At 40.0% G+C, this 22,102-nt stretch overlaps 1 protein-coding gene across 8 annotated transcripts in view; it reads right to left on the bottom strand.

Moving 5' to 3' along the window:
- Scn3a (sodium voltage-gated channel alpha subunit 3) overlaps nt 1–21,305 on the bottom strand; it is a 108,317-nt gene extending 87,012 nt beyond the window's left edge. For 5 of the 8 annotated variants that reach the window (XM_027420280.2, XM_027420284.2, XM_027420286.2 and 2 more), the window contains exons 1-2: nt 21,067–21,304; nt 1,964–2,155 (exon numbers count right to left, since the gene is read on the bottom strand). The gene's annotated coding sequence lies outside the window, so the exon portion shown is untranslated. Of the gene's footprint in view, nt 1–1,963; nt 2,156–21,066 lie in introns of all 8 variants that reach the window. The other 3 variants (XM_027420282.2, XM_027420281.2, XM_027420283.2) reach the window with 3 other exon arrangements.
- Between the last annotated feature and the right edge of the window lie 797 nt (nt 21,306–22,102).

The following is a 22,102-nucleotide window of genomic DNA, read 5'->3' as shown; positions in this document are numbered from 1 at the left end:
TAATAACAGAACTCTGTTAAGTGATTTCTATATATCAGATACTCCCAAGTAATTTATGTCTGTGAACATATTTAGTCACACTGCAAACTTATCATGTTGATAACAGTCTTGTCCTATCGATATCATTTTCATTCTTATTTTACAGATCAATAAAGGTAGGCTTGTGTCAGCTATATAGCTTGTCTAAATTTCAAAGTTAGTAAGCTGAGCAACCAATATTCGAATCTATATGGTTTAGAGAAAAAGGCACATTTCTAAGACTGTGAAATGACCAGATTCCTAATTCATATTTGCTGACATGGAACTAGGATGCCAGTCATCTCACTAGGGGGTGGCTATGTGTGGAATCTTCATTGGAAATAGATCGGCTTCATCTAAGAGACTAAGAGCTCTAACTCCACTTATGTAAGTAGGAAACACTGAAAACAGAAAGACATCAACAATAAACATTAGACACATATGTAATAGGTGATAAAAAATAAGAGCCACCACATATGTAACATGTCCACATATATGCAGGGAACTTCTGAGCTGTCTAAAATCAAATTATAGCCCTAGGATTGCTCTTCTGGGTCATGTGTCTTTCAGTATCTAATAAAGGACGTTGGCACCTCTATTAGTCTGAATAAACTCATCAAGAAAATAATTCTGTATCAAGGGTACTACACCATTGTTGAATATAAAAGCAATCCTGACTTTCTTTTACTAATGCTCCCTCACTAATGATAAATGTGTGGTTGTCAACACATGATACTATTTATTAATTTCCTGTTTAACAAGTGGATTTATTATTGTCCTTTTCTTCCATGGACTCATATCATGGGGGAAATTTTGTCAGAGGAAGAAAGCCCAGGTCCAACTCTGCCTTTGGAACAATTATCTAGGAAATAATAATTAGCTCACAGAGGCTGATATTTGCTGTGACTTTGTCCTTATCTGATCACTTAGAAGCTGAAGAGACAAGAGCCAACTAATGACAACAATTAAGCCAACCTTGTTATACAGGAATCAGCATTACTGGCTTTAATAGCTTTTGACATTTCTTGCAGAATGTTTGCAAACTGAAGTAGGTTTTACGTGGGTCTCAGCTTGCACTCTGCCCTGGATACCTCCTTTACGCTCTTTTTCAATCAGTGCTTAAGGAAGTGATACATGATTCCATTCTGGTCAGTGTAATGCCAGGAAGATTTTTCAGGGGGCCCTCTGTTAGAACATTTTATGCTGGTTAGAAAAGAAGTGAGGGAAAGCATCCTCTCTGTCTTGCACCTTTGTTTTTACATCAGAGTAGTATCCATAGCACTCGCTCAGCCAGCTTCCAACCATAGCGGATGCCACTGAGAGGGCAAAGCTGACACAGTGAGTGTGGCCGATCACAGAGACATGTTTACCCTTGGGCTCTTGATGGATGGCTCAGCTCTTAGACCCAAACAACCTCTGCACTGCTTGTTATGTCCAATAAATATCCTTCCTGACAACAATCATTTCAGACAGTTTTCCTAGTTAGCTGCTGCTGATACACCAAATAAACAAGTACTTGCTGGTCAGTTCAAAACCTTAGCCAGTCAAGAAGCCAGCTCACAGCAAATGCTAGCCACACATTTGGATGTCCTCTGCCCAGTAGAAACAGGTGAGCTACTGCCCTAATTACCGAATGAAATATAATACAATTTAAAGTAAACACAATCCCAGGCAATTTATAAAATGTACAAAACAAATGTCCCTCTTAAAGGAAAAAGAAACAGATCTGGCTTAATTTCTCTCTCTGGCTTTTGGCATTGTTCCATGCCCCAAGGCCATCCCTGCCAGGCTTCATCCATTTGTTTATCTGTTTGGAGAAACACACTAATGGTGGGTGCACCTTCCTGCCATCCTTTTGTCTGACTACAGCTGTTCTGGTTAGCAATAGAAATCTCAGTTTGCTTTGCACAAACACAAAGTTATTCTAAAGTAGTAGGTTAGGTACCTTTGAGAGTCACAGACCTCTGTTTGGAAAAGCTCCAGGCCCCTTCTGGGAATTATCTCATTTGCTCTTATAATATCCCTAGAAGGGATTTTGTGTTTTTTCCCAGTAAGTCACTCTGCCACGAATCCTTGACAGATATGTCATTGCTGACTAACTCTGGTGTGCTTGACTTCAGCTCTCTTGCTCCATAATCTGTGTGAAAAGAGAAGAGGGTGAAGTTAGCTGGATATGCTGCCACTTGCAGTGTGGTGGTGCTCTGGCCCTGGGTTCTGGTTTGGGGACTTGGTTTACCCGTGGCTTTTGATCGGAAAAGCAGCTTGATGTAGAGCAAACCCTTTGATCCTGGTAGACAACATGCCCTGGTATGCTCTAGCAAGAGGGACCAGAGACAGCTGCCAGGACCCCAGGGCGAGGGTAGGACTCTTCTCCAGCTGCTCCGGTTCATTAAGTCTTTCTAGAGACAGACTGTCATGTGGAGGCATCTGTCATACCTGCTACTTCCTTGTCCCCTCACCCTTTCTGTGTCTTCCCCTTTGCTTCTGTTCCTCCAACACCTCAATGACCACAGAAGGAGCTAAGAGATTCTAATTCCTTTTCTGGCTTAGCTCACTTTTCCCTCATCTGAAAAGTTGTTTAATTGACTCATTAAGATAAGACAAACCTCACTCAATGGCTTCTAAAGGTAAATGTTAGACAAGCATGTTAGGCCAGAGCACTAGAGCAACCTAAACTAGCTGATGTCACTCTCTTTCTACCATCAATGGTTTATCACAGGTTAACTTCATAAATGTAATTTCACAGGACAAGGTAGCTAGTCTAAAATCAGAAGCTGATATTTAAAACAATATGTACTTCCATTCACTTATACAATGTTCACAAACTCTAGAGATGCATACACTTTCCATTTTCTGGCAAAAAGTTAAATCCTTGCTTTAAAATTTTATGACATCTATTAAAATTTCTGCCTCTAGATGAACTCTCGCCAGAGCCACCAATCTTTTGCTCTGTCCTGTCACTAGACACAGAATATTATTAAACCCTGTCTGTGGCATTAGGTGATTTAAGCCAAGACTGAAATGCCTTTGTGACCTGGCCTGTACCTTCTGGTCCAGTCTCTTAGTGGTGGCAACAGTGTTGCTCTCCCATTGTCAGGCTGTGTGACATCATGTGTCACCTCACCAATCCAGCTGCTAGTTTCTTACAAGTAAATGGAAATTGTATCTAGAAAATTGGTTTTTTAGAATGGGATTTCAAATTAGCATATTTTCACATGTTCATACGTAAGTATGTATGTATAAATTTACACACATATGTAAATTTATGTAAAATATGTTTTCCACAGAATCTGGAAGTTTTAAATCATATTGGTTGTGTTGATAGTTATCACAGATACTAGTTTTTTCAATAACACCCGTATGCTGCAGATCAGATCTGGAGTAGTCACCAAAAGCTGACCGATGGAAAGCTTGGTCCCTGGCCCATGGGGCCATTGGACAGGGCCTACTAGGAGGAACTCTAGTTACTAGAGTCATAGCGTTGAAGGAGATATTTGTACCCTGATCTTTCCTCTTCCTGTAGGTTTCTGGCCATGATGAGGCAAACAAGCCTTTGTTCCAGAGTTTAAACATGCTGACCTCTGCCATCATAGGCCCAAATCCACTGTCGGGGTTATACAAACATGGACTCCAGAAACATGGGCCAAAATTAAAAGTGTGATCTTTTAAATCAGTTTTCTCAGGTATCACGTACAAGGGTCAGAAGTGTAGCATGCATAACCATACAGCAGCATACATACCTAGATTAGGTTTTTCACTGAAATTACAGTCATTTAATAATTGCTAGTGTTTTTTACTTCCCAGACACACACTCCTTGCCTTTGCAGCTCATAAGTAATTAAATTTTAAATACTCTGGCCTCTAGTTTGACATATAATGAGAATGGCTTTAAATAAATAAAATATCAATTTAGTTATATTTCTTAAGTATTTGAGAGGTCTTCATGGGAGACATGGTGGAGGTGAGGTGTGAGTTGAGGAGACGAGGTGGGTCTCAGCAGCGCCCCGTGCCCCCCCCCTGCAAAGAAAAGAAGGCTCTAATTCACCTGCAGTCTCTCTCTTCCCCAGCCTTATGAAACTGTATTTACAAACGGGAGGAAGTGTAGCTGATGGCTTAGGCTTCCAGTAGGAGGACAAGTTTTCCAATTTCAAGTACCCACAGTTAGAGCAGTGGTTTCTACATGGGGCCTCCTACAGCAATCTGGACTCTATCTGTCTGTCTGTCTGTCTATGTATCTATGTATCTATGTATGTATGTATGTATCTATCTATCATCTATCTATCTATCTATCTATCTATCTATCTATCTATCTATCTATCTCTTCCTTCCTCTCTTTCTCTCTCTTCTTTCTCTCTCTTTCTTTCTTTCTACCTTCCTTTCTTTCTTTTTTAAATTTAGTGTTTTAAGCTAGGGTGTCATGTAAGCCAGACTGTTTTAAACTCACCTTGTAGCTGAATCTGGCTCAGAACTCTAGACCCCCCAACTCCCAACTCCTTATATTCTGTGATAATAAGCATGTGTGTCTCATCTCTCTCTCTCTCCTTTTTTTACTTCTTGAAGCAAATTATCACCCAATTACCAGATCCGTGTGGCTTTACAGTTGTTGTATAGCCTAGTCTGGCCTTGTACTTGTGAGCTGGTCTCAGCCTCTCAAGTGTTTGGATTACAGGCCTGTACCACCAAGGCTAGTTCCATTATATCATAAGATGACTTCTATCTCACTTATCTCTAAAAGTGAGCTATGTTTTGCAGACTAACTGTGATACGAAATTAGATACCGTAAAGCAGTTCTGAATTTCAGTGTAAGAATTACTGAGGCTGATTTTTATTTTTTTTAAACATTTACTGTGTGCATATGTGAACATACAGGAGGATGCTGGCCACAAAGATGCGCATGTGCAAGTGAGGTCGACACGCGGGAGTTTGTGTTCTTCATCCCTCATGTGGATTGTGGCTCAAATGCAGGCAGTCACCATGCATTTTATCTGCTCACGAATATCTCCAGCTCCATTTAGATCTTTCACAAAATATTTTTATTGCATTTATTATTTTGTGGTTTCAGGCAGTTTGCTTTGTATATATATATATATATATATATATTATAATATATATATATATATATATATATGCCTCCTGAAGGGATAAATGGGTATCTGAGCCACTATAACTAGAGTTACTGCCAGTTGTCAGCTTCCATGTGGGTTCTGAGGATTGAGCCTGGGTCCTCTGGAAGAGTAGCCAGTGCTCTTTGTCACTGAGCCATTGTTACTGGCCCTAGGCTACTTAAAAAATTAATTCCTGTTTTATTTAGAAAATAATTTTCATGCAATATATTTTATTTTGATCATATTCTTTCCCCTCCCTCCTTCTCCCAGATTCTCTCCATTTCTCTACCTACCCTTCTTCATGTTCTCCCTCTCTTTATTTCCCTTGCTCCCTCCTTCTGTCCCTTCCTCCCTCCCTCCCTTCCTCCTATACAGATTTCCAGGGGTAAGTTGGGGTCAGGCAGGATACATATATCTGCAGTTTTGAACAAATGCTCTAGGTACATCTGACATCGAAACACAGACAACAAATCAACAAAGAAGTGTATGAAGGAAACGAGCAGTGACTAGGATGAATATGGTGTGTGTTCTTTATGTAATAAAGGCTGGAATCCAGCTCAAATTAACCCAGTAGCCAAGAAAACAGGGATATGCCATGGATCTCAACATGATTTTTATAGTCAAAACAAAAACAATTCCTGAAAATTGTGTGTCAAAAGACAAAATTATTCTAAGAACTAAACTGGAGAAATGAAAGTTTGCTTAGCACTTACCCTGAGAAACCATGAACAATGCGCTAAATAGGTATCCAAAGGTAATTTAGCAGAGGCTCATCTAAGGCTTAATCAAGCAAGTCTGCTATTAGATAAAAATAAGTTTAGCACAGTGAATTTCATTTAGAAAGTGATACAGTGGTTCATAAACATTGCTCTCATGTGAACTAAGCTTCATGTTGAACTGAGAGAGCCTTCCTAAATGATGAGCCTAGCTTTTAGCCAATTTTCCTAGAATTTCAGCACTTTAGACACTTTGAGGAGAGACCTCGTTGCATAAATGAGGAAGTGGTATCTCAAAGAGAACGATGGGAATTTTACCCTGAACCTGGTTAACAATACCATCTGTAGAACCTGAGACATATTTACTATAAATTTATTTTTTCTTAGCCAATTCTTAATTTTACATTTGATATCACTGACATCAAGAATTACATTTTCTAGGAAGTAGAATTTTTTCATTCCTTTCTGTGTAATTTGGCAATGTATTATACTTTTAGTACCTACTAATCCTCAGAGTTTTGTGCTTAGGGAGCATATGTTTGTGTTCTTACTCATATATGTGAGCAGGTACATGTAGAGAGTGAGTGAAGTCCTGTATACTAAGCTGTGTATGGTTTGACATGTGCATGGCCATGACAAGGACCCCAATGCCTCAGTCCCATGGGAAATAGTAAAGTTTTCCCTGGGTGAGGCTCAGTGGAATGGCAAAGCCTTCCTCTGGTCCATGTGCAGATGGTGGCAGCGTGTGCAGAAAATGTCCACCTTAGCTTTCTCCCCAGATCTCTACTGCTCTATAGATTGTTCCTACCAAGATTAGCTAAAGCTGCCTCCTTGTTCAGCTGTGTATAGCAACCCTGTGCCCCTGTTTATCTGCATGCCATAGCCCCTCCTCCTTGTTCAGCTGCATACAATAACCACACCTTCATGTTTAACTGTATGAAATAAACACATTGAACTTCTGGGGTACTACAGCTTCTCTATGTGAGAGTCCAGCCTACCTGGTCCCAGCTTTTCTGTATGTCCATGTGTTTGTCCTTTCTGCATCCCCTCACCTTCCCAGTTAGTCAGTCCCCAGAGTCATGCAGAGTGCAGCAGCTCACCATCTAATTTTTAAAGACAGGACTTCCTAGTGAACCTAGAGCTCAAAACAAAATTGGCTGGACTGGCCTGCCACCTGCTTCGGGGAATCCACCTGTCTCTCTTCCTACCCCAGGTCTCCAACCCCTGGGTTACACACAAACCCTGCTATGCCCAGCTTCTTATGGAGGTGCTGGGATCCAAATTCAGGTCCTCATGCTTGCACATCAAAAACTCTTTACCTATTAAGCTGTCTCCGCAGGTCCTCTCCCAGTGTTCTAATATTTTTATTTTACTTGACCATTATTTTACCATCCTTCTGCCTCTTTGGTTTATTCTTTTGCTTGGGCCATTCATGGTATTTTCTTTTCTTTCAACACACTGTATCTTCCTATGTTTACAACATAACACCGCTTCAGAACTTTCCAATTCAAAACCACTCCTGTTACTCAATGGCCCGGAAAACCTCAGTACTTCATGCAGGGACTGAGGCGGTGCAAGGCTGCTCACAGAAGGACTCCCAGCAGTGTTTACATGAGGAAGGGACAATTCTATTCTATCTACTTCTGTAACTAGGTAACAGCCCCGCCTGCACCTGCTCAGTGATTTTGAGACTTGAGGTCTTTATCATGAAGGTGGCTTTAAATGGCCAAATGACTGAGACGACATGAAACTAAATACTGAGCAGTGCCTAGGAACCAGCCACACATCCAGCCACCAGTGTCCCCTTCATGGTAGTCTGCCTTCATGATAGTCCATGGTCACTTAAAAGCTGAAGCTTCTTGAAGTTGTATAGCTTCTTTTACTGCTTTACTCTCAACATGCTATAGTTAGGAGATTAGCAACTAAATGTAAATTCGAAAAGAGCAGCTCATTAACACGAGTGCTAACTTGTGGTATATCATGTACATATTTAAAATATTTCCCCTGCTTCGAAATTTCTATTAAATGTGATCTAGAAAACAACAACTTAAAAAACTCAAACATACAAAAAGCCCAATATCATTAATAACAATAACAACAACAATAAAAACCATCAGTTTATATCAGGTCAGAGAAGTGAGATATAATAATTAAAAATCAAATCCATCTAAGTATTCCTTTAAAAGTTTTATTCATTTTTACTAGGCAGTGGTGAAACACCCCTTTAATCCCAGCACTCCAGATGCACAGGCAGAGGGATCTCTGTGAGTTCAAGGCCAGCCTGGTCTACAGAGCAAACTCCAGGAAAGCCAGAGCTACACAGAGAAACCCTGTCTTGAGAAAAAAAAAAAGAAGAAGAAGAAGAAGAAGAAAGAAACTAAAAACCAAAAACAAAAAAACAAAACAAAATTTACTCATTCTTAAGCATGAATTTTTTCCAGAATGTTATCCTTAATTTTATACCAAAAATAAATATTGAATATTGAATTTATTGATAAAACAACTAAGGATTGGAAAGGATTTTTCAGGCCATCTATTTGCTCTAATCAAGTTTATAACAGGGCTCTTAAAACACAGTGTCAGAATCACCTACAAGATTTCTTGTTGACATGCAGCTTTCCCAGCCCCTCCCCAAAGCTGCTAGGGCAGCTGGGCTGGGTGAGGCCAGCTTTGCATTGCTAGCATGCACACAGCTGGTAATGACACTGCTGGTCAGAAGCCACAAGTACCATGACAGTGCCTAGTTTACTGAACCAGTGTAAGAATGGAGACAAAGCTATGAAAGAGAACCACGGTGGGGAAGCAGGGAGAAGAAGGAAATAAAGACCCCACAAGTAAAGAATCTAAATTTGGGCAGGGGTACACATCACATTATTATTTTGAGAAATGATTTCACAGAGCCCAGGATTGTTTCTAATTTAGCTGAGGATGGCCTTGATTCTCCTACCTCCTCCCTGCAAGTGTCGGGGTTATACACTTGCATCAACATAGCCAGCAATACTTCAACACACAAACATATTTGTTCTATGCACATATGTAATATGCTTCTCATTTTAATGACTTCTCTGTTTCATTTATGCACTTAATGTCCTGCAGTGTGATTCCACTGAACCTGGAGCCTTGAAATGATTGATGGCATGGCTTCACCGAAGCCACCAATGTCTCTCTCTCTCTCTCTCTCTCTCTCTCTCTCTCTCTCTCTCTCTCTCTCTCTCTCTTTCCCTGCCTCCAGCCTGATTGCCATAGAGCCTATTTTAGTCCCACAAGCCAGAGTGATCTTGGGAGAACAGAAATTTAATCACATCATTCTTCTGCACAGAACCCTACAGCAGCTGCGTGGAAAATGCTTGAAACCCTCCTGTTGCCTGCAAAGTGGCTTCTGACTGTCCTTCGGTCCCTGGAAGCACACAGGCTGTGTTTCCCTGAAATGCTTCTCCCTTAGGAAGCTGAGAAACCCAGAACTCACTTCAAATAGTGACTGAAATTTCCCTTGTTAAAGAGATTTGCTCATCTTGTCAGTTCCCTCAGTTCCCACCCTGTCCAAAGGCCCTGTCCCCTTAGCCTGTGCCACATACTTTATTTGAATGCTAGTTACTCATTTTCTGCCTGTTGAAGTGGCATGTGTGTCTCACAAAAGCTGCACTATATGCCTATTGGGGGAAGCACTCTGTCATCCATCCCCTGTTTTTGGAGCAGTGCATGGAACAAGCTAAGTGCTCAATACATTTTATGGGACATTTCAGTTTTTTCCTCAAAACAATTCATGACTTTGCATTTAGAGTTAGTATTAGGAAATTCACCCCACACTTTGGAAAGTCTTGTTTCCTATGTGTGCAGACGTTCTATAACAACCCCGCCAGAAGAAAGGAAATGCGCACTGAGGTAGAGCTGGCTAAGTAAACAAGGTAGTTTATCCAGCCATTAGGATGAAAACATAGGAAGAGGACTCATAACAATAACAAGGCCATTCCCTCCAGGTACAGTGTGTCCTCATTATATTGTCCTAGTCAATCCAGATAGCACATGCATTATAGTCCTGTGCACCCCAAAGATAAACCCACAACTAGGCTAACCTTACTAGATTCATTTCACAATACAGCAACCTCAGGAGTGAATGATTGCCGCTAAGTTCAATGAACTTTTATTTGAAAAAATGACCAGCTTCTCTGAAAATATTAACCCATTTACTTCACCAGCAAAACTGATCTACTTTCCATTCCCTCAAATGCTCTTGGAGTTTGGTTTTGGGGTTCTAACATGCTTATTCTGTTCGGTTCGAGTCCTGCCTTGGGGGACATCGCACAGCAATTCCAAATCAGAAGTCATCTTTGCCTTCTTCTGGCCTCTCAAAGTACACTCGTGTTGTATTTGAATTTATTCAGTAATTAAAACATCTTCTCCTGTTTTCCAGTGGAGGTGCCTGTCTCCATTCGCTAGCAAATTCCTTGAGGAGAAGGCACAGTGACTGCTCCCGGTAACCAGAAATAAGTACCCACTGAACACCATTGCCTAATTTAAATTCTGAAAATGTCTGTTTAATATAAACCCACTAATCATATAAAAGGACTCAGCACTGGAATTGTGGTGCCAAATTTTGAAATAATAAGGGTATGTGACCTTAAATGAAACATATCATCCATGGAAATTATTTTGACCTTTCTTCCTTTTTCAGTTTTTGTGTTAGCATCTAGAAAATTTAAATGCACATATATGGGCCTTGTTATATTTCTACTGGATAGTGCCTTGTAAGGAGATTTCCTCTGCTCCATCATTCTGCTGAAAGCCTCCATCCACTCCATGTTCCTGGAGCAGTGCATGGAACATGCTAAGTGCTCATAAAAAAAAATGCAGTATTTCAGAAAGGGCTATCTCCTGTTCTGAGAAGTTTGAAAGGGGGTTGGGAGGGTGGTGTCTCTGTCTTGACAGTTTTCTCTTTCCTTTAGTTAGATTGTTGCTTTTGTCCTGAGGGCATAAGATTTTTGTATGAAGAAATACAGGAGTGAACAAAACGACTTTGCCCTAAGCAAACATTCTGGGTGTGAGTGCAGTAGAGCAAAACCCACATTTAAATCTGAACACGGGAAGCTTTCTGTTTTCAACTAAATTGGCAACACAGTGAATACAAAGCAAACAACATCCTCAGACAAATGGCCAGTCCTGGATCCCTACACCCACTGTAACATCAGCCATATTGACAGTCTTGTGAGTTGCCCTTAGCTGTGCTTCTTCAACTCCTCGCTGGTACTGTGTGCTTTAGGCAGTTTCTTTCCAGGCAAACACAGACTGTTTACTGACTGTAATCGAAATGACAGCACACTGTTTTCTCAACTGAGTGCTGAGCCTCGATTGCCTTTTCCACTTGGCAACCTGAGGAAACTTTGGATCTGGGATCTTGAGGTAAAACTTGTTTCTATCACTTCAAGATGGCGAGATTGGTCAGCCCACAGCCATTCAGCCCCCACTTTGAGGTTGGAAATAAAGAAGAAGGTTTTTTTCTTTTCTTTTCTTTTTTTTTTATTATTATTATCTACTTCCAAGTGGCCAAGCTTTGATCATTTCCTTCAGATCAGTGCAAGTGGTGAACCCCGCTGAGGTAAACAGGGTGATTTGAGTTCTGAATTTCCTGCTGTGTGATTCTTCACCAGCCCAAGGCCAAGCATCTGGGGAGGCGTTCTCTGACAAGAATGTCTTTAGCACAGATGCTCCTCACATTCCAGGGCCAAGTCACCTAGTGATGGTACACAGAAGGTCGTGCAGCATGGCAGACTAGGTTCCCCTGACACATGCCCTTCCAAAACAAGATTTAAGAAGGAGATCAAGGGAGTAGGAGAGGGAGGAAAACATACCCAGGTTATAATTTAAGCAACCTGTGTTCTAGACTGTTAGAAATATGTATAACCCTGCATGCTAGGGTATATTCTGAGGACCCAAAATATCAGGTGTTTAGTGTCTGTTCCCAGATAAAAATGAAGAGAGAGAAAATTGACTTTAATTTGGATGGTCCCTTTTACCTGTGAAAACTCTAGGTCTGTGTTCATCTCTTCTGAAATTAGAATGGGTGAATATAGCATTACCTAGTGTTTTCAACAAATGTTCCCTGAATGCTGCTACAAAAAATTTCCTGAAACAAGAGTGCCATAGCTAGTAGAAGGTGTGTGTGCTGGTTTTGAGAAGATTTTAGTGAGCTGGGCACTTGCCAAGGTCCTCTTCATCTCTACGTAAACCTGCTTGTTGGTGAATAAATACTACAAAAGCCTTTGGGAAAACATAGTTTTGAACCCTTTCTGGATATAGACATTGAATATCTGCCTATGGATAACCAATTCTGTACACAGGGTTTTTCATGAAATTATCTTATTAAATCCTCTTCTCAGGAACTCTATACAAATGACAGTTTTGTTTTAAAAACTACAAAACATTGTTTAATTTTCAATGAAATATTGATAATCACTTGGTTAAATTGTATTAAAAGATGACCCTTTGAACTAAAGAAAGTGTAAAAATGGCATCTTTGCAAGGATCAGAATTCAGGACCTAGAGTGTCTGCAACTTTTTTGTCTTGTCATCGAGCATAACAGTGGCACTAAAATAGAGCAAAGAGACTGTGTGCACTGGCCTGATTTAGGTGTGGATGATGCCACTTACTGCAGTGGGGAAGCCAGAGTAGAAGGGCTCCGCATGTAGACAGGAGGGATGCTGGTCATCTTTTGCAGACAAAGAGGAGCCATTATGCCACAGGTAAGTGAGATTTTGTCTTAGTAATTACAATGACAAGTGCTCAGGAGAGCCAAGGACATTAGCATGGTCTGTCTGTCTTCACCCTTCTAAAGACAAAGAATCCAGTAAGAAGCTGGTTGGAGCAGGCAGGAATCATAAGGGGAAACCAAAAATGAAGGTGGACATTTTACCATGTGCCAGGGAGCCCATCAAGGAGGTGGGTGATTCAGAGTTCCGATTGAATTCTGAATGGGACACTGTAGTCACTCCTTCTTCAAGTGCCCACCGAATTCCATATTTTAAAAATTCATAGCTTCTTTCTTAGAGCTATTTCAGGTTTGTAGAAAATTGATTGGAAAGAGTGGAAAGTTCCCACATCAAATGCCTCTTCCTGGGTCTTAAATATTTAGTGTTCAGGGGCTTTAATCAGAAAGAAATTGACAAAATAATCAGTAAGAATTTCTTTGTGCATAAAACTTCTGAGACAGCTTCCTTGTGTGATGTATTTTTTTCTTTCTCGTTAGATTGATCTCATATTGTCTAACACCAGTATCTTATTGTGCATGTAAAGAAATGCACATTACAATGATTTAAGATAGCTTTGAGGTGCCAAGTAAAAAAATTGTGTCTTATCGGTGTTTAAGAGGTAGCCCTAGTTTTTCTGGTGATATAGCTTGACTTTTCTATGCTAATTTGCATAAATATCATATGGTGATTTGCATATGTTCTGCCACTTTCCATTGACTCCTGGTACAAATTATATTGAATAGAGAGTTGAAATGCCCACTCTACCCAAATCAAATTCATTCTTATAGCAGATACCATGTTGGTAGAGGGGAATGGGTAAATCAACAAGAAACTTATTTTCTACACTAACTAGTTTAAGGTGGCCCTTTGGCTTTTCATTGTTATTAATACATTATTGACTTACTATTCATATTTTCACTGTGGGGTGCCCCACTGTCCTGTGTGTAATAGAAAGATGCATCCTTCAAAGTAAGTAATCTAGTACCAGTTTGCTAACTCAAGTACTATGTCATAGACTCCCATCAGAAACTGGACTTTGAACATGATAGTGCATTCCTTGTGCTTCTCACAGAAGCACCAACTACCTGAGTCAAAATATAGACATTCTCAACCTAAGATTTGGGTAACCTTCTTCATATACTGATCACTTTACTAACTTGATCAATAGAATGGTAGGGACTCCACATGTAACCCAGGTAAGTGGTAGCATTGAATGATGAGGATACCAGTAGTAGAAGGGCCAGGATATTAACTGCTCTGATGAGCAGAGGGTGCTCCCTGCCTCAGAGAGGACTGTGACAAGCCAACACAGAAAAGCTCCTGAGGGGCTAACCAGGAAGTGTCTCTTTAAGGAGTTGAAAAGCTGACTCACCTGAAGAATGGAATAGCTTTTTAGAAATGCATTTAATTATTAACCAGAGATTAGATCAACTAGTTTTCTTCTCAGAAACACCATTTTCTGAAAAAAAATTTTTTTACAAAGTGTTTTGGCTTTAACTTTTTGTTACTCTACAGAATCTGACTTTCTTCTAAACCTTCCAAGAATTACAGTTTCAAAGCATCAGTGCTTCGTTTTGAGTCAGATGACCTGGACATTTAAAAAATAGTCAATAGAGCCACTCCTTTTTGATTATTTAAGACTTAATTCTCAAGACAGAGATTCATAAAGAACAGAAAAATGAGGCTTGGGAAGCTGTGGTCAAGTTAGTTGAAGCTCACTGATGCTTACTATCCAGGGAGTGCAACTGTCTACACAGCCAATTCACAAATATTTAATAACCAGTACTTAGTTAGTGTAGGTCCATTATCAGAGGTAAGACCAACTATCTGAAATAAATACCAACTCATTTATTCCTAGTGTTTCCTTTATAGGAATGGCTATAAATGCATTGTTTGTTATTTTCTTAGTTATCTCTAATGTCTGTATGTAACACATACCAGTCATTAGCATCTTAAAATTGTTGCTTTCATATCTCTTTCAGTTCTCTTGAGCCACATTTTTTAGCTTTACTTAATTTTCTCTGCCTTTGTTGAGTTTACTGATGTTAAACTCAGGCTGCATATTCCACACATGTTTACTGGGCTTTGAAATATACTTTGAACCTAGACCTTACTGGTGGGGGATGTCCTTCTCCCAGAAAATCTAATCAAATTGCCCAAAGGAACAGGCAACCATTGCTCTTCCAGTTACCCATTGGTGTATTCCCAGCGGTGGGTTGGGCTAAGTGAGATCCTGGCACTCAGCATGTTTGTGTATCTTTTTCCTTTTAGGTATTCATTGTTATTGTTGACATTTCAACTAATGAGATTTCACAAATCCATATTTTATTTCTTTGCTTTTTCCTTCTTGCTTTTCATTTACTGGCTAGGTTCTCATTCTAAAGACATGCATTGTAATCTGTTGTTCCTTGGGCTGTGTGAGAGTAGACAAATGATTATGAGGTCTACTTTTGCATTTTTACCCAATGCTGACTTAATTTATATCAAATTTTCAGTATAAATGTGTAAAGATTGGTGGTAGAGCCTAGTGCAACTGTTGACACTGATGGTACAAAAGGACAGAAGGATTTCCTGGGTGTGAATAGAGCTAAGTGGTAGAGCACATGCCTAACATGATTCAAGTTTTAGTAACACACACACACACACACACACACACACACACACACACACACACACACAGAAGAGGGATTTACCTTAACTAATAGTTACTAACATATTAATTAACTAATTACAAACATTAATGCTACTTTTAGGATTTTGGGACTATATATGATTCAGGACATGTATTCACACTATCAGGGACATTGTAAAATTCACAGCTAAAAAGTGTGTGCATTCCCTATATATAAAGCTTTGAAAGACACATCTCAATAGCTTTAGCACAGAGTATAAATGGGTTTATTATAAGGCACCAACTAGCTCACCAGGAGCAAGATGTAAACAGCATGGGAAACATTACCAGCAACAAAAGGGAAAAAAGGGATGGTCATGGCTCTAATTAAAGTGATATATCAGTAGAAATGTCAGTAGGAAAAGCAGAAAGCCATGAGGGATTTGAAATGAAAGAGATGGAGCAATAGTGGGCAGTAGGCTAAGGCTGCAGCTGCCCATGAGGAGTCTGAGTGCCAACATGTCAGTGCTTCTACCTAAGGTCAATCGGTTTCTTCTCTATCAGGGTTGTTTTGTCCCTAGCAAAAACATTGGTTGGATTGGGGAGAGTAAAATGACCAGGTTCTTCCTGCTGAGTGGATTCTTTACCATAAGTAAACTGAAGATGACACCGATATGGAGAGAGGAATTGTCTTAAAACTCTGGGATTGTCGGGCCTTGGTGGCACATGACTTTAATCCCAGCACTTGGGAGGCAGAGGCAGGCAGATCTCTGTGAGTTCAAGGCCAGCCTGGCCTCCAGAGCAAGTTCCAGGACAGGCTCCAAAGCTACACAGAGAAACCCTGTCTCGAAAAACAAACAAACAAAAAACAAAAAAAAAAAAACAAAACTCTGGGATCTTCTGGTTTTCAGAGAAACCACTCTATCCATGAGTCCCCTAGCCAGGACATGGCGCTCTCTCATTCTAGAATGGCTTGACATGAACTTCCTGGCCCCTTAGTCTCATCATGAACAGCTTCGCTAAGTCCTTGGACCCACTTTTTCAAAAGTTTGAGTTCCTTTCATTTGGCTTCATTTTTTAAGGTCATTCCCACCATGATTTCCTAGAATGCTTTGGTTATCTTAAGTTGAACAGAAGAAATTTCATGAAAGTAAATGTCATACGCAGACATCAAGAAGACAAAACAACAACAACAAACCATCTAACAAACTAGTGACCAGTTCTCAGACAGAGTCTTAAGCCCACAGCATGTGTACTGTTGAACCTTTTGCAAGAACCTGGCAGTCCCAATGCCACCTAGGAACAAGAATTGTGATTTAATTAATTACTCTAACTCAAACTCCTGGGAAAGTAAAAGTACAAAATGTTCTGCATAACTCAAGAATAAAGTATATTCTGACTACCAGGAGATTAAAATTCCCCATGGGAACTTCTTGGCAGAAAATGGCCAAAGTTATTTAAAGAGTGACTTCCCATCTTTGAATTCACCTACTGACTAAAACAATATTAAATCACTCTTTAATAATGTAGGGACCATCATTTCTCTTACTTTGCTCCAGCATAGAGCTTGATCACATGGAGGGCTTCCTGTATATAATCTCAAAGAGGATGGAAGTATAATTCAATTATTATAGAAATAAACGAGACTTTTAAAGGGAGTTTTGAACTTTGGCAGTCCTTGAAGATTCCCACATTCAATCACCCCTGTGTTTCATCCGTATTCATTTTAATATTTTCTTTGTACTTCTTCTTTATTTTGGGCAAAATTTTTTCTTTCTATAAACTTCTTCAACTTCAAATCCAGAGTGAAAGAGATGAGGACCTTAAAAAAATTAATCTATCAGTCATTGGCACATTGAATCTTACCTGTACAGTTGAATAGGTATTCACATTCTATTTAAGAGAATTCTAGTGAGGTTAATTATATACTCAGATTAAAAACTCAAACTTCAGAGAGCCAGAACAGATATGACAGTTCATAGAATGAAGCTCTTCTCTGCCTTGTAAGTAAGAGAATTTTTATCTTTGCACAGTTAACAAAGTGAAAATCAGTATTATTTTGCCCTGAACTTGATAGTGACTGTTTGTTACATTACATTAAAGTACAAGTAAGAATGTGCTAACTTCAGCCCAAAGTGAAATATACTGTCAGGGAAAGGTGGCCTATGAAAGTTGCCAAACAAACAGAAATGCAAGATTCAGTAACAACAGTTCTGCCTTTTCCTTTCCTAAACTTCTGAGCGCAAAACATGTAGGAATTCAGATGCTTTCTTGCATACTGTTTGCCTGTGAAAAGTGTCCATGGGGCAGCATTCAAATGAGTATAAAAACAAATTCGAATTGAAGTTAATAAAAAAAGAACCTAAAAGTAGCAAAATGAACTGTTTCTGGTTTAAACTGTATTTCAGGAGCAGGTGGGCAATTGACCCTCCTTGTTTTGTAGAATGACTAAAACAGCCCATTATACCAGTGCAGAAATGAAGAATATGTTTTTGGATGGCAAGTGCGACATTGTCACAAAGTAAGTTCACAAAGTTTCCATGCATGAAAGATAACAAGAAATAGCAATGTGCACAGCTACTCAAGGGAAGAAATGCCACTATTTCATCATGTGATCATTTTGTTGGAAAAAAAATACATCATTACTTACTTGCATTTACAGATGGCTTCAGATAAACTTCACCCTGCAATTACAGACTCACAGGAGCTAGGAAGAAGCTGGAGCCAAGAGAAATGACTAGCAACAGCAAGCTCAGTGCCTGTCCCGCTGAGAAATCTTACCCTCCAGTTGCTAAGCCTCCCTGCTCTCAGTCATTGGCTCTGTGCTATCCTGAGTCCATTAAGTCATCCTCACTGCCATGAAGATGGAGCTGACAGCACAGTTCCTGGAGTCAGTTTAAAGAGGCCCAGGGTGGTTGAAGGAAAGGATTAGGAGGCCTGTGGTGCTGAAAGGTCACCCAGCTCTAGCTCCCAGACATCCCTGTAGCACACAGCTGTCAAGAGTACCAAGCTGCACTTGGAGAGTCTGGGGAGAAGCAGAGCCCTTGTAGCATGCCAACCATTTCATCAGGCTCATTTTGCCTTCCCACCTTTAGCTGTATCCTTAGCAGGATTTAAGCCCAGAGAGTTTGTGACTCATTAGGACATTTCTGATGTTTAGATGCTGTAATCTGATCATCACAGTATTATAGAAATGACTTGTTTTTAAAATATGATTTCTCATGAAACACAGATTGCTTGTGTGAATCCTTCCATAGGCCTTTTCTCTGCAAGGCAAGTCCTATTAAGGTAAAGGGAAGTAAAGTCCTTGGGTTTGATTTTGCTAAAAAGATAAAGGGAAACAAACAAACAAACATAATGCATTCCATAATGACATCAAGGGACAGGAAGAACCATCTTCTGGAAGTTCCAGGAACTCTCCAGAAAGTGTCTGTGATGTCACAACTAACTGACAATGTCATGGGTAACACATTTGTCTTGCTGGATATTCAGCCAAGGCCCTCTTCCAAGATGACAGTCACCCACTGTTAAGCTACAGAATTCCTTGTGGTTTCACCCTCCCCCTTCCTGTGGTGGTAGAAGGCATTTCATCACTGGCACTAATAATAGCAATGATACCTGTTCCTTTCTGTGGGCATTGGGGTGGCAGATGAGAGAGGAGACGATCACATCCTCGAATCCGTACTAAGCGCTGAACAGAACCTATTTCATTTGCTCGGTTTTCTAAGTAGGCTTATCCTTGTTTTATTGATAATGCAATAGAGGCAGAAGTTGAATTACTTTGTTAGGAAACAGTGGAGCTGTTTCTGCCAAGCTCTTCACCACTTCTCCATTCACTCCTTGCTGTTTCTACCAAACAGGGAACTGGCCAAGGACTCAAAAATGCCACCACTTCTCTGTTTTTTGACCCTCATTCTTAGAGAACTATTGTCATACACGTGTTGGGGGAGCCAGGGAAACCCCCATGTAGATTCCCCAAATCACCAGGAAGAAGCCACTGATTCCACTTCCCAAGGAAATGCACTTCTGTAGTAGCTGGTGTCCTTTTGGAGCCCACAGAGCTCTTAAGTGCTAGAGCCTGAACCATGCCCCCATTTCCAGCTCAGAGCTAGACATACTTGAATCTACTACCTGAAAAAAAAATGAATATGTGTCTGGCTCTCACAAATGAAATCACCATTGCACTTCTGTAAAGAATGAAATACTCTAATTTGTCACAGATGCCATGTATTCAAATGTTTCATTTCCAAAGGCTTCCAAGAGCTTATTTTTTCAAGGTGAGGAGATGTGTGCATGTGAGCATCTCACATTATAACCGTATGCATAGGAGAGTAACTAAGGGAGGTGAGCAACAAGGCTAAATGAACAACCAAGGAACCATTGCCACTTTAAAAACAAAACAGAAAAGGGTAACATGCATGGTCCAAATATAAACACCCATTCATAAATGTAAACCAGTGTAATCAACCAGCTCAGGCATTTACAAAGAACCTTAAGTTACTCACATGCAGTCACCTGCAGGAAGGCATGGTGTGTACTGTATAATACATCTGAGCCAATTAACCTGGATTTCTGACGTCCCTTTCCAAGAGAACACTTTTCTTTATGTCCTATAGTTGGAGTTCTGGAATACACAAGGCCAGGGCTTTCCTGGGAGGCAGACGCTATTTGGAAATGTTTTAAGGGGGAGTATTATTGCCACTCAAGCTAAATTACTAAGTGAGATCCATTGGTTTGTTCACCACAGGATGAGAAAATATATTTCAGGTACCTCCAGGTCTGTTTTTTAGTCCCTTTGTTTAGTGGAGACCAAAGCCTGGGTCTTTATTTCTCACAGGGCACACAGTGCTCAGCATGGGTTGGCTAAAATATTTCCACGCAGACTCTCAGAAACACTAATCCTTCTTCTTTGTCCTCACATACATGCATACATACACTTGGCATATGTATATGTAAAGCTTTCTAGTCTTAAAAACTTGTCTTTCAACTATTGCCTGGAGGTTTTCTGGCAATGTGGCCCTGGTGTGATTGCTAACTGAATGAAACATTATGAGTATGGTGTGAAATATTTTAGTAACAACCATAGACTCTACACAATGGAAATTATTCTCATTTGGCCTCAAATGGGTTTTCCTGGTGATTGGTAGTAATAAGACTTACAATAAAAAAAACCAATCATGAAATGTTCCAGGAAGAAAATAAACCTACCCATCTATCAAGCTTATGGGACAGGTAGAGATACCAAAATAGGAGGTTATAGAACATACAGGAATCTTTGGGGTTGTTTCATTTTTAGCAAATCATATGTGTTTTAACGTTACTCTTGGTTATCCCCCTCCCTCTGTGCTGCCAGATTTCGAAGAAAAATGACAATGTTTAAATAGCCAAACACCTCTGTATTGTTGTCACTGCCTGCATACATGGCCTCTCCAAAGCTGTTGAATAAAAAACTAAAGCACAGGAAAGATAGTTCCGATTTCACTACACACTTATGGTTTAAAGGTGCTGGACGGACTGCTGAATACTTAAATAGGCGGTGTATAGTCGTGAAACCCAGCTGCCTGGCATTAAGTCTAACAAAACAGATGTTCTCTCAATACAATGAACCCCAAACATCTGCTTGTTTCACAAACACACACACACTCCTTAATCCCGTGTCTGTATTGTAAGTCACCATTTCCAGACAGAAGCTCTGTATCCTTTGAAAGATAAAGGGATAGTAAGCAGTTTACAAATCAAATGATGCCTCCAGCCCTAATAATTTACATTTAAACATTAGACTAAAATATGGCAGCATGAAGAGGATTTCAAAATGAAAAGATGACCTGGCTAGATTCTACGGTGCAAATAATTAAATGTTTTGTCAGCTTACCTGATGGAGAGCCTTAGGAATCACAGCTCAACAAAGGCCAGCATCCAAGATGGTTAGAATGGAACGTGCCTCCCCCTGCAGTTCTTCAGATTTGGGCCACAGGGATTTGCAAATTAAATTCAATTTTTTTTCTTGCTTTCTCTGTGGACATGAAAACAAAGGGACCTTTCCAGAATCCTCTCTGCTTATGCCTCCGCTTCCTGTTCTGAGATTCACTCTATGGTACCCAACATATATCAGAAAACGGCCCTGGAAGGGAAAAAAAAAAAAAAAAAGCTGGCAGCACCCAACGTGTTACCGCCATCTACTGGCAGACACACGCAATTGCGCAAACGACAAAACATTCCTTTTATTCCCCATCTCTTTGGAAGGCAGGAGGTAAACCTGTATGGAAATATTATGAATCATGAAAGGTCCCCACGGTGACAGCAGTGAGGTGATGGAAGCAAGGGTAACCTAGCTACCACGAGAGTATGCACAGACAATTCTTTGCGCCTCTTTATTTTTTTCTAAATTTCTAGTTGTTTGATTAGAAATCACAAGTGTTTTAAAACATAGAAATTTTTCTTCAGACTTGGATTTTTAGGTTATCTAATATGTTGTGCATAGGTTTTGGAAAGTCTCCCCTAAGTTTGCTCTTTTGAGATGAGTTTGCTTTCAAGGTGGGAAATCTGGCCTCTTAGAGATAGTATAATATAGATGCAGGCATGACATTTCATGTTTCTGTTATTTGTTTTGTTTTACTTTGGTAAAGCGCTAAAAGTAACATGAGAATGTAGAAAGATTCTGTATCTCAATAAAGCTATCTAGTGTTGACCATTGGACAGTTTGGATGTGTGGATGACCCCATCTCAAAAGAGGGGGGTAGATCTTGGAAGACATCTAACATCACCTTCCCTGCCCCCACCACACACACCACCACTTCATGAATACAGTCCCACACCTACATGGACACATACATAGCATACATACATATGCTACATACAAGAAATAAAGAAGGTTTTCATTTAATAGTCTATTTGAATCCACAAGTCTT

The sequence above is a fragment of the Cricetulus griseus genome, chromosome 6, assembly GCF_003668045.3.
Source record: "Cricetulus griseus strain 17A/GY chromosome 6, alternate assembly CriGri-PICRH-1.0, whole genome shotgun sequence".
NCBI lineage: Eukaryota > Metazoa > Chordata > Mammalia > Rodentia > Cricetidae > Cricetulus > Cricetulus griseus.
The sequence above is the reverse complement of the archived record's forward strand: the minus strand, read 5'-3'. Positions and strand labels throughout refer to the sequence as shown.